The following is a 10636-nucleotide window of genomic DNA, read 5'->3' as shown; positions in this document are numbered from 1 at the left end:
CACTTCGCACTCAGCTTTATTTCTTTTAGTTACAGTTCACTGGCGTTCGAGAAACAAAAATGCAAAAGCTACTACGATCATAAATACACACGAAGTTTATTAGAAATGAACAAGTACAACAGAACAAAATAAAAGTGAACATACGGTATACACTGCATATATTAAACCACAGTATTCACTACTCATATTAAACTACAGTTGTTACTGCGCCGACATATGTATATATTATATCCGTATATAAACTTTATACCACAAGCCAGTATTTCTTTGGCTTTGATTGTTGCAAGTTGCAAGAGTAGAATGTGTTCGAACTTAGCTCTTCCTTACTTTTTTTTATTATTGTATGTGCATTACATGTAAATGCATATGCCTGTTTATATACATATGTATGATTATTGCCTCCGCAATAATCGCATGTGTCGTTGTTTTCGTGTCCGAATTGTTTCAAATATGCTTTGATGCCGCCATGTGAGGAATTGTGTTATGTGGAAATATACCTCACCGTGCGGTCTGTTTAACCATGGTTCAACGTTGGAGATCAGTCATAATGTCCTCCGCCCGTTTTCGCTTTCCTTCCAGCGTTTTTGCCAGTGATTCACCGTCTCTGCCCTTGCAATTTCTTTTAGTGTATTGTGCTGTAATCTGTCGTTTGTTAGACATTGAATCACCTTGGCCAAGAGGTCTAACACTATGTTCGGACCGACATTGAAAACATTTTGAAAACACATTTGTATGTTGTGGAATCTAAGTCATTCAGACCGACAATGTGTGTTTTCGATGAGTTTTCACTGACAACTATCAATAGCGGCATTCTCTTGCTCTTGCAAGATTGCACGATGACTCAAATGCAAAAATCCTTTACCGAAATATGCAAGGCGAGGAGAGCACCCATTGCAGAATCTAGTGATATATGACGGCACGGAAATAAACATGGGTTTTGGCCTGACATATTTATAGCCATTGCAAATAATTTTCTGCGTGTGTTTGTTGTTGTGCCGTTGCACAAAAAGGACAATTCTGCAATTTCTGCACCGTGCAAGGTTTTGCAAGAGCAAGAGAATCCCCCTAGTATGAGAATATCAAGCGACAGCTGTTTTTGTATATGGAATGTAAAGTGACAATTTAGGGCCGGCAAAATATGTCGTCCAAAAACATCGATTAAACTAGAGCAAGCACCGATTATAATGAGTGGAATGTAAGTTTTCAAGTAGTTCTCAGCGAAAACTGTGTTTTCGTTTGACAGATTTTACATGTACGAAAACACAAGTTTTCGTGCGAAAACCAGTTTTTCCCACGAAAACATGTTTTCGTTGTCGGTCCGAACATAGTATAAAGGATGTAGGCCCGAAATTATTAGGGCAGCATCTTCCGATACTGTGCGGAACGCAGGGCATACTCTCAGCGCGCAAGTGGCATATATAGAAAAAATGCCACAGTGATAAGATTTTATTTCGAGGGCTTTTTCCCATATCTGGACGCTATACAGCGCGACTGACTTTAGTACACCAGCTAATAGTCGTCTTCTATTTGGCTTTGGCCCACAGGTATTGAGCATTAACAGGGTTAAGGCTCTGCACACTTTTGTAGCTTTTTCGCATACGAACGCTAAGTGTTCCTTAAAGGACATCGTTGCATCAAGAATAATTCCAAAGTATTTAATTGCCGGTTTTGTAGTGATGCTTACACCTTTTGTACTGAACGTGGCAACTTCCGGACTTTTCTGCCAGTAATGAGTACCGCTTCGGTCTTGCACTCTGCTAGGACTGAACCTAGTTGCAAGCCAATCGCTTATTAACGCTATGGTCCTGTTGGTAGTCGAAACTATATGGTGTATGTGCTTTGCTATAACCACAACAGCGATATTGTATGCGAACCCAATGATGTGTACGTTTTTTGGTACCTTCAGTCGCAGTACTCCATCGTACATCATGTAGGGAATCGATCTTCAGTAGCCGAAGTCGATTAAGAATCGATTCTTCACATTCGAAAAATCGATTCTCGAATAGAATCCAAATCGAGTTTACCATCCCAACTGGCAGCCATCGCGTGCACATATCGAGCCATTACCGCCAAAATAATGTATCCCACACCATAATCGATTTTTGGTTTGTTATCGAAATCGATAGTTCAGCATCATTTGCATCATCTGTCAAAATTTCATGGCTGTAGATCAAACCGTTATGATTTTATAACAAAAACAATTTTAATGTAAATGCATATGGTGACTTGTTTACATTTCCTTTGAACGCTTGTGTGGGATACAATTAAATTCTCTTTTAAAATAAATGAAACACAAGGGGAAAAAAACACAATTTTTTGAGACTTTAATTAAAGATAGGCTTTAGAACAATATGTCGAAGGTATGAATTTGTTTTTTTTTTTGCAAAATATGTTTTTGTTTTCAATTATTTGATATTTTTTCAGCTCTCCCTGGTACCGTATAGCGATTCAGATGAATCTTTCGTTGATTTAAATGGTTTGGAAAGTTTAAAAGAAGTCGAGGAGGAAACGTGTGTTGGGAAAAGGGGCTACAGAAAGCAAAAGAGAATACCTAAAAGGCTGCAAAAAGTTAAGAAAAAAAATACGAGTGTTTTGCCCAACCCGTGCTTAAAGAAAAAATGTCCAAATTCGTGTCATGATAAAATTTCTGAAGATGAAAGAGTAAGAATAAATGAACATTTTTGGGGAATCGGCAACAAAATTAGACAGAAAGATTGGCTGTCTTCTTGTGTTAAACAAGTCGATATTAAAAGGCGATATGGAGAAAGTGACAGAAAAAAGTGCAGCTTTAATTATTTTATCAATATCAATAATAGCAGTTTTAAAGTTTGTCAAAAATTTTTATTGAAAACGTTGAACATTTCACAAACGATTTTAATATCCGTAATAAAAAATAGAAGTTCGTATAAAACTTGCCTTGAAAATATGAAAAAGCCAACTGCACACAACAAATCTGAGGAAGCAAGCATATCGCTAGTAAAATCCTTTATAGAAGAATTACCAGCGGTTCCTTCACATTATTGCAGGAACAAAAGTACAAAATTATATCTACCTCAAGAATTTCGAAACATAAAAACTGTACATCAGCATTATGTAGAACATTTGAAAACTCTTAATAAAGTAAAAAGTCAGTTATCGTTAAGAGTATTCCGTAATATTTTTAAAAACAGTTTCAATTTAGGCTTTCATTTACCAAAAAAAGATAAATGTATCTTATGCGAGAATTACAATAATTTAGACACAGAATCCAAAAAGCAATTGCATTCATCAGAAGAGTATCAAATTCATCTAAAGGACAAAGAGAAATGTAAGCAAATATTTTTGGAGGACCAAAAGCTATGCAAAGAGCATCCGGCTTATTTATGTACAAGTTTCGACTTGCAAAAAGTCTTAAATACTCCCTATGGAAAAAGTGTTACTTTGTTCTATTCTAGAAAATATTCATTCTACAATGAAAGTTTTTATGAGAGTGGTACAAGAGATGGGTTTTGTTTTTTATGGGGAGAAAAGGATGGTAAACGAGGGTGTAATGAAATTTGCACAACTGTTTTCCTAATACCTTAAATTAGTCGATGAAAGAAAACCCAGTCGATAGTCCATCTTTATTGTGATAGCTGCGCAGGACAGAACAAAAACAGAGCTATATGCTTGCAGGACATTAACCTATTTTGTTGAAAATTCTAATTTTGTAACTAATATAAAAATCACATACTTGTTGCCTTTAGACACACCATGATGCCTGCTGATTCGATACATAGTACAATCTTGAATCGTTTATTCGGAATAGGACTATTTGGGCTCCAAGTGAGTGGTACACCATAATATCAAATGCAAGAACTAACCCAAGAAAATATAATTGTATTGAATTAACTAAAAGTGATTTTAAAGACTGGAAGACATTTTCACAGGCGTTACTTCCAAATTCAGTGAAAATTCAATTTACAAAATTATGCTCTGTTACATTGGAAAAAAAAATTCAAATATTACTCTTAAATATGGCTACTTTGATGAATCTGAAACCATAAATTATGATCTAGATTCAATTCCACGATCCAGACGACACTCCCAAATAGTTTGTGAGGGACCTACTCAATTATATGATCATATATTAAACATTTCTTCTGCTAAATATAAGGATTTGAAAACGCTTTGCGATAAAAAAACTATACCCGTAAAATTCCAACACGAGTATTTAAATTTAAAATGGGATGGATCTGTTAAAGATTTGCTACTGATAGTATTTAGCGTTCTTTATATATGTTTATCTATCGTGATTCAAGTTTACGAGATTTTAATATGAATAACATTACTTTGTTAACAGAAAACTTTAAATATATGATTTACATTACTTTATTTTTGTTTTATCGAATATACTAAGAAATTTATGCATTTATTTTTTTTTAAATCAAATGTAATTTAATTTTAAGGACTGAGTAAAAAAATTAAATAAAAAAAAAACGGGAAGTCACTTCCTTAAAATAATTTTTTTGTGTAACCCACACACTTTTTTAATAATATGTTGCCAGAAGGAAAGCAAAAAAAATGTATCCCACAAAAACAACCGTTATGATGCAAATATCTATTTAAAATTATTAAAATTAAATGTATTACACAAAAAAATATTTACATTATAAATTTTAAAATAATGACTTTATTCAAACTGATTTAATTTAAAAAAAACCTTCCCCTGTAAAATTTCGAGTTTGTGGGATACATTTTTTCGGCGGTTATGGCTCGATATAATAACCTCCGCAGAATAACCACCACTAAAAAAATTATTTTTTTTCCATGTAATTTATATGGAAAACAGAAAATTTGAAATAGGCACCTCTTAATATTAATATTAAGAGCTCATCTTTTGAGTGACTTTTTTTCACATTTCCGAAAGCTTTTAGCCTGTTTTTCAGTTGAAAAAAAAGGTTGCCTCAGAATGACACACCCTAATGTATACTTGTACGTTTAGTGAACTGAATGTGTTTTCATGATCGTAAGTATTACTCCGCCCTTTGGTAGCAACGAACATGTTCAACTTTGAACATTTCCCCGGGCGGCAAATCATAGTCGTAAAGTAAGTGACGTTCACTATGACTATGCGCCTTCCTGTGTCATCAGTGATAGTTTTCTCGTAAATATTTGTTCATATGCACATCGGTTGATTCTTTTTCTTTAGCTTTGCATACTCCTCTGCACCGATTCTGTCCTTCGATGATAGTTGTACATGTTTTGTCGGCGGACATCCTATCCTTTTCTTCGTCTTGTCTTTTGGGTTCAGTTCTGCATCTTCTGTTTTCATACCTCCATCGTTAGCAAGTTTAATTTTCACGTTTTTATTTGGCGTTTCGAAGCCTGAACGTCTTCTTTCTTCACATATACTTCAGCATCATCTTCTAAAATGTGATCGATTACTTCAGCTTCGTTCTCATCTTCAAGCGCTTTAACTTGGACTTCACTTTCCCACATATCTCCAAAATGTGAGCCTGCCGGGAGATAAATGCAAAGGCAATAATTTAGTTGGTGTTTAAATGAGTTAAGCCTCCCCCACTCTATCCGAGTAAAGCTAGCGCACCCTACCACAACTCACCTCACCTAATAGGAACATCAAATTCAACATCTGGAAATAACTTGCACCAATACACCATAAATGGGGACAAATTGAAATTCACCACAGCAAATAGCCACTATCTAATTGTTTATACATATATGTATGTACTTATGTACACATTCGCTAACATACGAACCCGTGTCAACTCGATCGCCAACGCCGGCAAATAACTCTCGGAATAGGAACCTCGCCGTCCGTCCCGTGGATTATATTTTCAAACTATATATATGTATATATATGTTATAGAATATTAATTCAGTGATGTAAATAAAATTGTTGAAAAAATAAAGTGTTTACAAATAAAAACCGGATATTTTCATTTTAATTAACGCAGTGGTAGCTGCACCCCACTATATTGAGTGTACATTTAAACAGTTGGTTTTTTCTCAATTATTGAAAGTTCATGAAATTCTTCAAGGATTCTTCTTGGACTTCATTTTCTTTTCTGTCTTTCTCTATTACTTCTGTTGTTTATTTCTCATTTTCGGAAGATAGATATACTATGTAGAAGATATGTAGATAAAATGTTGAAACTTTTAAAAATTTTTTTAAAAGTCAAAGTGGTAAAAAATTTGCGGTTTTTCTTCCATGGTAAATTTTTCTAACAGCTTACACTCTAAGGAGAAATATACGTAACTTTGGAACCTCCTTCTTGTAATCTCGTTTTGCAATGTTTAAAATTCTCTCGAAATACTCTGCAGTTATTTCAAAGTACAATTTTTCAACTTCAAGATAAATTTCTGTAAACTAGGTACTTTGTGTGAAAATTGTGCATTCGAGGAAACCCAAATTTTAAAAGTTTGATATGATCGCTTTTTATTATTACTACCTGGATGAGATCATTCATTAATTTTCCTCTTAAATATTAAAATTTTTCTCAATGGCTTTGCTTAAATAGTGTTGGAAGTGAACAGAACCTTTTCGGATAAATCTGCTCGGGCATCAAAAATTTTCTTTCTATTTATACACATTGTTTTTTCCGCAACACTTTTCGTATTTATTGTTTACTTGCTTGTTATACTCTAAAGAAATCGTTGGAGGTATATTGATTTGGTCACCTAGTTCACCTTGCTGTGCCTCGACTCACAGCCGCTAGATAATTCTTTGGATGGCAGTTAGATAACTGCGTTTAGTCTGCTAAAACGGCTTATGTGATCAGTTTAATATGCGGGAATATAACCCGTCTTACAATTATTATTTTTATATTGTTAATATGCGGGAATACAATATCCGTCTTACAATAATTATTGAAATATTTAATTTTGCCTGTATTTTTACAAATAACAGGGCTTACTTTATATATTGCCTGTTTTATTAATACAGGACTTTTTCAATTTGGCCGAGCACTATATCCGGCTCAAAGGACCAAATGCTATTACCTCAATGAAGCCTTACAATACCTTACCGCTGGTGGGGGGCAATGAAAGACTAGCATCGAGGGAGAAGTATTTCATTCTTTGATTTTTATGTTTTTAATATGCGGGAATATACACCCGTCTTACCACCATTTTTAATTTGCTTGTATTTTGAACAGGGCTATTTTGTATATTGCCTGTTTTATCAACACTCCTTCTTTACTGGCGTATAAACCGCTTACGCGGTTGTAGCCGAGTTAACAACAACGCGCCAGCCTTTTCTTCTTTTTGCAAGGTGGCGCCAATTGGAGTTTCCAAGCGAAGCCAGGTCCTTCTCCACCTGGCCTTTCCAACGGAGTGGAGGTCTTCCTCTTTCTCTACTTCCCACGACGGGTACTGTGTCTAATACTTTCAGAGCTGTAGGGTTTTCGTCCATTCATACGCCATGACCTAGCCAGCGTAGCCGCTGTCTTTTAATTCACTCATCGTTCCATTGAATGCGATATTCGCCGTGGCCAACGCGCAAAGGACCATAAATCTTTCGCAGAATCTTTCTCTCAAAAACTCTTAACGTCGACTCATCAGATGATGTCATAGTCCCTGCCTCTGCAGTATAGAGCAGGACACGAATGATAAGGTACTTATGGAGTTTGTTTTTTGTTCGTATAGAAAGGACTTTACTTTTCATTTGCCTACTTAGTCTGAAGTAGCACCTGTTTGCAAGAGATATTCTGCGTTGAATTTCCAGGTGTTGATGTTGGTTTCAAGATAGACCACTAGACCCAACTGCTTCGCTGTCTTATCCACTCTGGAGAAAGCAGAACTAACGGCGCGGTTGTTAAAGCCAATGATATCAATATCATCGGCGTACGCCAGCAGTATTACGCTCTCGTAGAAGATGGTCCCATTTTTCTTTAGTTCTGCTGCTCGAATTATTTTCTTTAGAAGTAGGTTGGAGAAGTCACACGAAAGGGAGTCGCCTTGTCCGAAATCTCGTTGGGTATCGAACGGTTCGGAGAGGTCCTTCCCGATCCTGACGGAGCTTTTGGTGCCGTCAACGTCAGTTTACACAGACGTATTAGTTTTGCGAGGATACCAAATTCAGATATCGTGCTGTCATGAGGAGCTTTGAAATCGACAAAGAGGTGGTGTGTGTCGACTTTCTTTTCATGGGTCTTTTTCAAAATGGCATCGTGAATATCTTTTTGGATGTTGATTTACCAGGTCTAAAGCCACACTGATAAGGTCCATACAGTTTGTTGACGGTTGGCTTTAATCTTTCACAAAATTCGCTCGACAGAAACATATATTGGATATTTAGGAGACTTCTCCCACGGTAGTTGGCGCAGATTGTGGGGCCTCTTTTTTTATGGATTGGGCAGAACACACTTCAATTCCAATCGTTGGGCACTTTCGTCTGACCATTTTTTACAAAGAAGCTAATGCATGCTCCTAATCAGTTCTTCGCCGCCGTGTTTGAATAGCTCGGCCGGCAATCCCGACGGGTAATTGCTATTCGAAATTCTTCATGGCTGGGCCAAGCTCTTCATACTTACGCATTTCGGCCTCTCGCTTTTTCTGTCTGCAAAAACGTATCGCTTCCCTTTTCAACTCTCGGTATCTATCCCATCCCGCACGTGTTGTAATCCATCGTAGCGTTGCGAGGTAGGCAGTCTGTATTCTCTCTGCTGCATCACGACACCTTTCGTCGTACGAGCTGTACGTAAGGAGTTTGAAATGCCGTCCCACAGTTCCCATATACCGAGTGGTTGGCGAGTGCTTTCAGAGAGCAGGAGTGCAAGGCGAGTAGAAAGGCGACACGACAGTCCTCGTCATACCAGCTGCAAATTTGCGCTCCTTTATATGGCCAGTGTAGTTAATGCTTCACTCTAACGAGGACATCAACCAGCTGGGCAGCGGCTCCTTCCAAATTAAGGGACCGGACATTCCAGAAGCATGTCCTCAAATCGTAATCCTTATTTCGTTTGCCATGGTCGTCTTCAAAAGGGTCTGATTGTTGTTTTTCATTGGGTGCGTTTTTTACGTGGCGGGTCCCAAACCCAACGCACAACCCGTGGAGAGGATGTTTCGCCTTCTCACTTTAGCTCGCCTTGAAACAAATTTTCGCAGGCTATCCAGAGGATACTTGGTCAAAGACCGGAAGTCGTGAGCTGCTTGGGCCATATCTAAAAGAATCGTTACTGGCCACTCCAAAGTGAATGGCGATCACAGAACTTTCCTTACTTGCGTGAACTTCTACACATGACTCCATCCTGTTTCATTAATACAGGACTTGTTATTGCCTGTAATTTTTGCAGGACTTTTAATTTGACCGAGCACTAAAATCGGCTCGAAGGACCAAATGAAGTTTTATTCAATACCTTACCGCTGATGTGGGGCATCAGAAGACTTGCATCGAGGGAGAATTATTTCATTCTAATGTTTATTTGGTATTTTCATTGCCTATATACTATTTTAAGAATTTTATCCATTTATACTAAATATATGTTTGCATGTACTATATATGTAAATATTTTGTGCTATATGAGGTTGTTTTTAGGTATACAATTCAATACATGTTTGTGTGTGTGTTTAATGTTATCTGCTTTGGATTTTTAAAGCGTAAATTTACACTGGCCTGCAAACAAATATGTTTTGTTTGGTGCAGCTCTGTCCGTATCTGTAGTCGGTAAAGTAGGTAGTATTAACTGTATTGCTGCTACTAGATGTCAGCTGACAGCTCTGGTTTACCTAAAAGTCTTATTTTAATTTTTTCCGGTTTTATTCAGTCCGTCAATCTGATTATCACTTTTATGAGATTAATAGTACAAATTTATTATGGAAAGAAAGTCGAGTAGTTGCAGTAATGATCCTGACAAGGTTTGTTATATAACATAAAATAAAACAATATGTTTTTACTTGGCAGCACTATGTGCTTATGTTGAGCTTTATTACAAAACTGAAACTTAATTCTATTACAAGCCACCATCAAGCTTAGCTCGAGCCGTATAAGTGCCTAGTCATCAAAATTAGGTTTGCGCGTGTTTCGCTCACCTACCTAATAATTGGGAGAACGGATGCGGGTGTAGCGCAATCCATTGAGCTAATATTGCAATAAGAGTCTCAACTGTAAGTTGACTCCTAATTGTGCAGACATTGTTGTCAGCGAATTTATATAAATTTATATTGTGTTAACTCCTTCCTCCGAAATTCCAATCGTTCCCGATTGGTCTTTAAAAGTATGGTATGTCGTTAAGACTTTTATGTTTTGTTACTTTTCTTGTCGGCATATGAATCGCTTCCGCGTTTTGAATAGTGATTTCGGCAATTTTCTGTGTCCGAATTTTAAGAGTTATAATTATGATTATAACAACGACCAAAATCCCGAAATGAGTTAGCATACTATGTCGACTTGACTATTAAATTTAGAGAGCTAATTTTTTTTTTATTTTTAATATTAAGCTCTCTCATAAACTTTAGAGATAGTACTTCTTCTTACTCGGATCGAGTATTTGAACTATGGATTAATGCTGGCAATGGTCTCAGGCTGTGAGCTTCGATGGCAGTAAAATTTAAATTGTTAATTTTTATTGTTTCATTAAAAAATTTTACAATAAATGATCCATTTAAATGTCTCGTTACATTATTACTTTTAGTTAAATTTCCTTGAAAGTTATTT

This window comes from Bactrocera tryoni, unplaced genomic scaffold, assembly GCF_016617805.1.
Source record: "Bactrocera tryoni isolate S06 unplaced genomic scaffold, CSIRO_BtryS06_freeze2 scaffold_11, whole genome shotgun sequence".
Lineage (NCBI taxonomy): Eukaryota > Metazoa > Arthropoda > Insecta > Diptera > Tephritidae > Bactrocera > Bactrocera tryoni.
Note: the sequence above shows the minus strand (reverse complement) of the source record.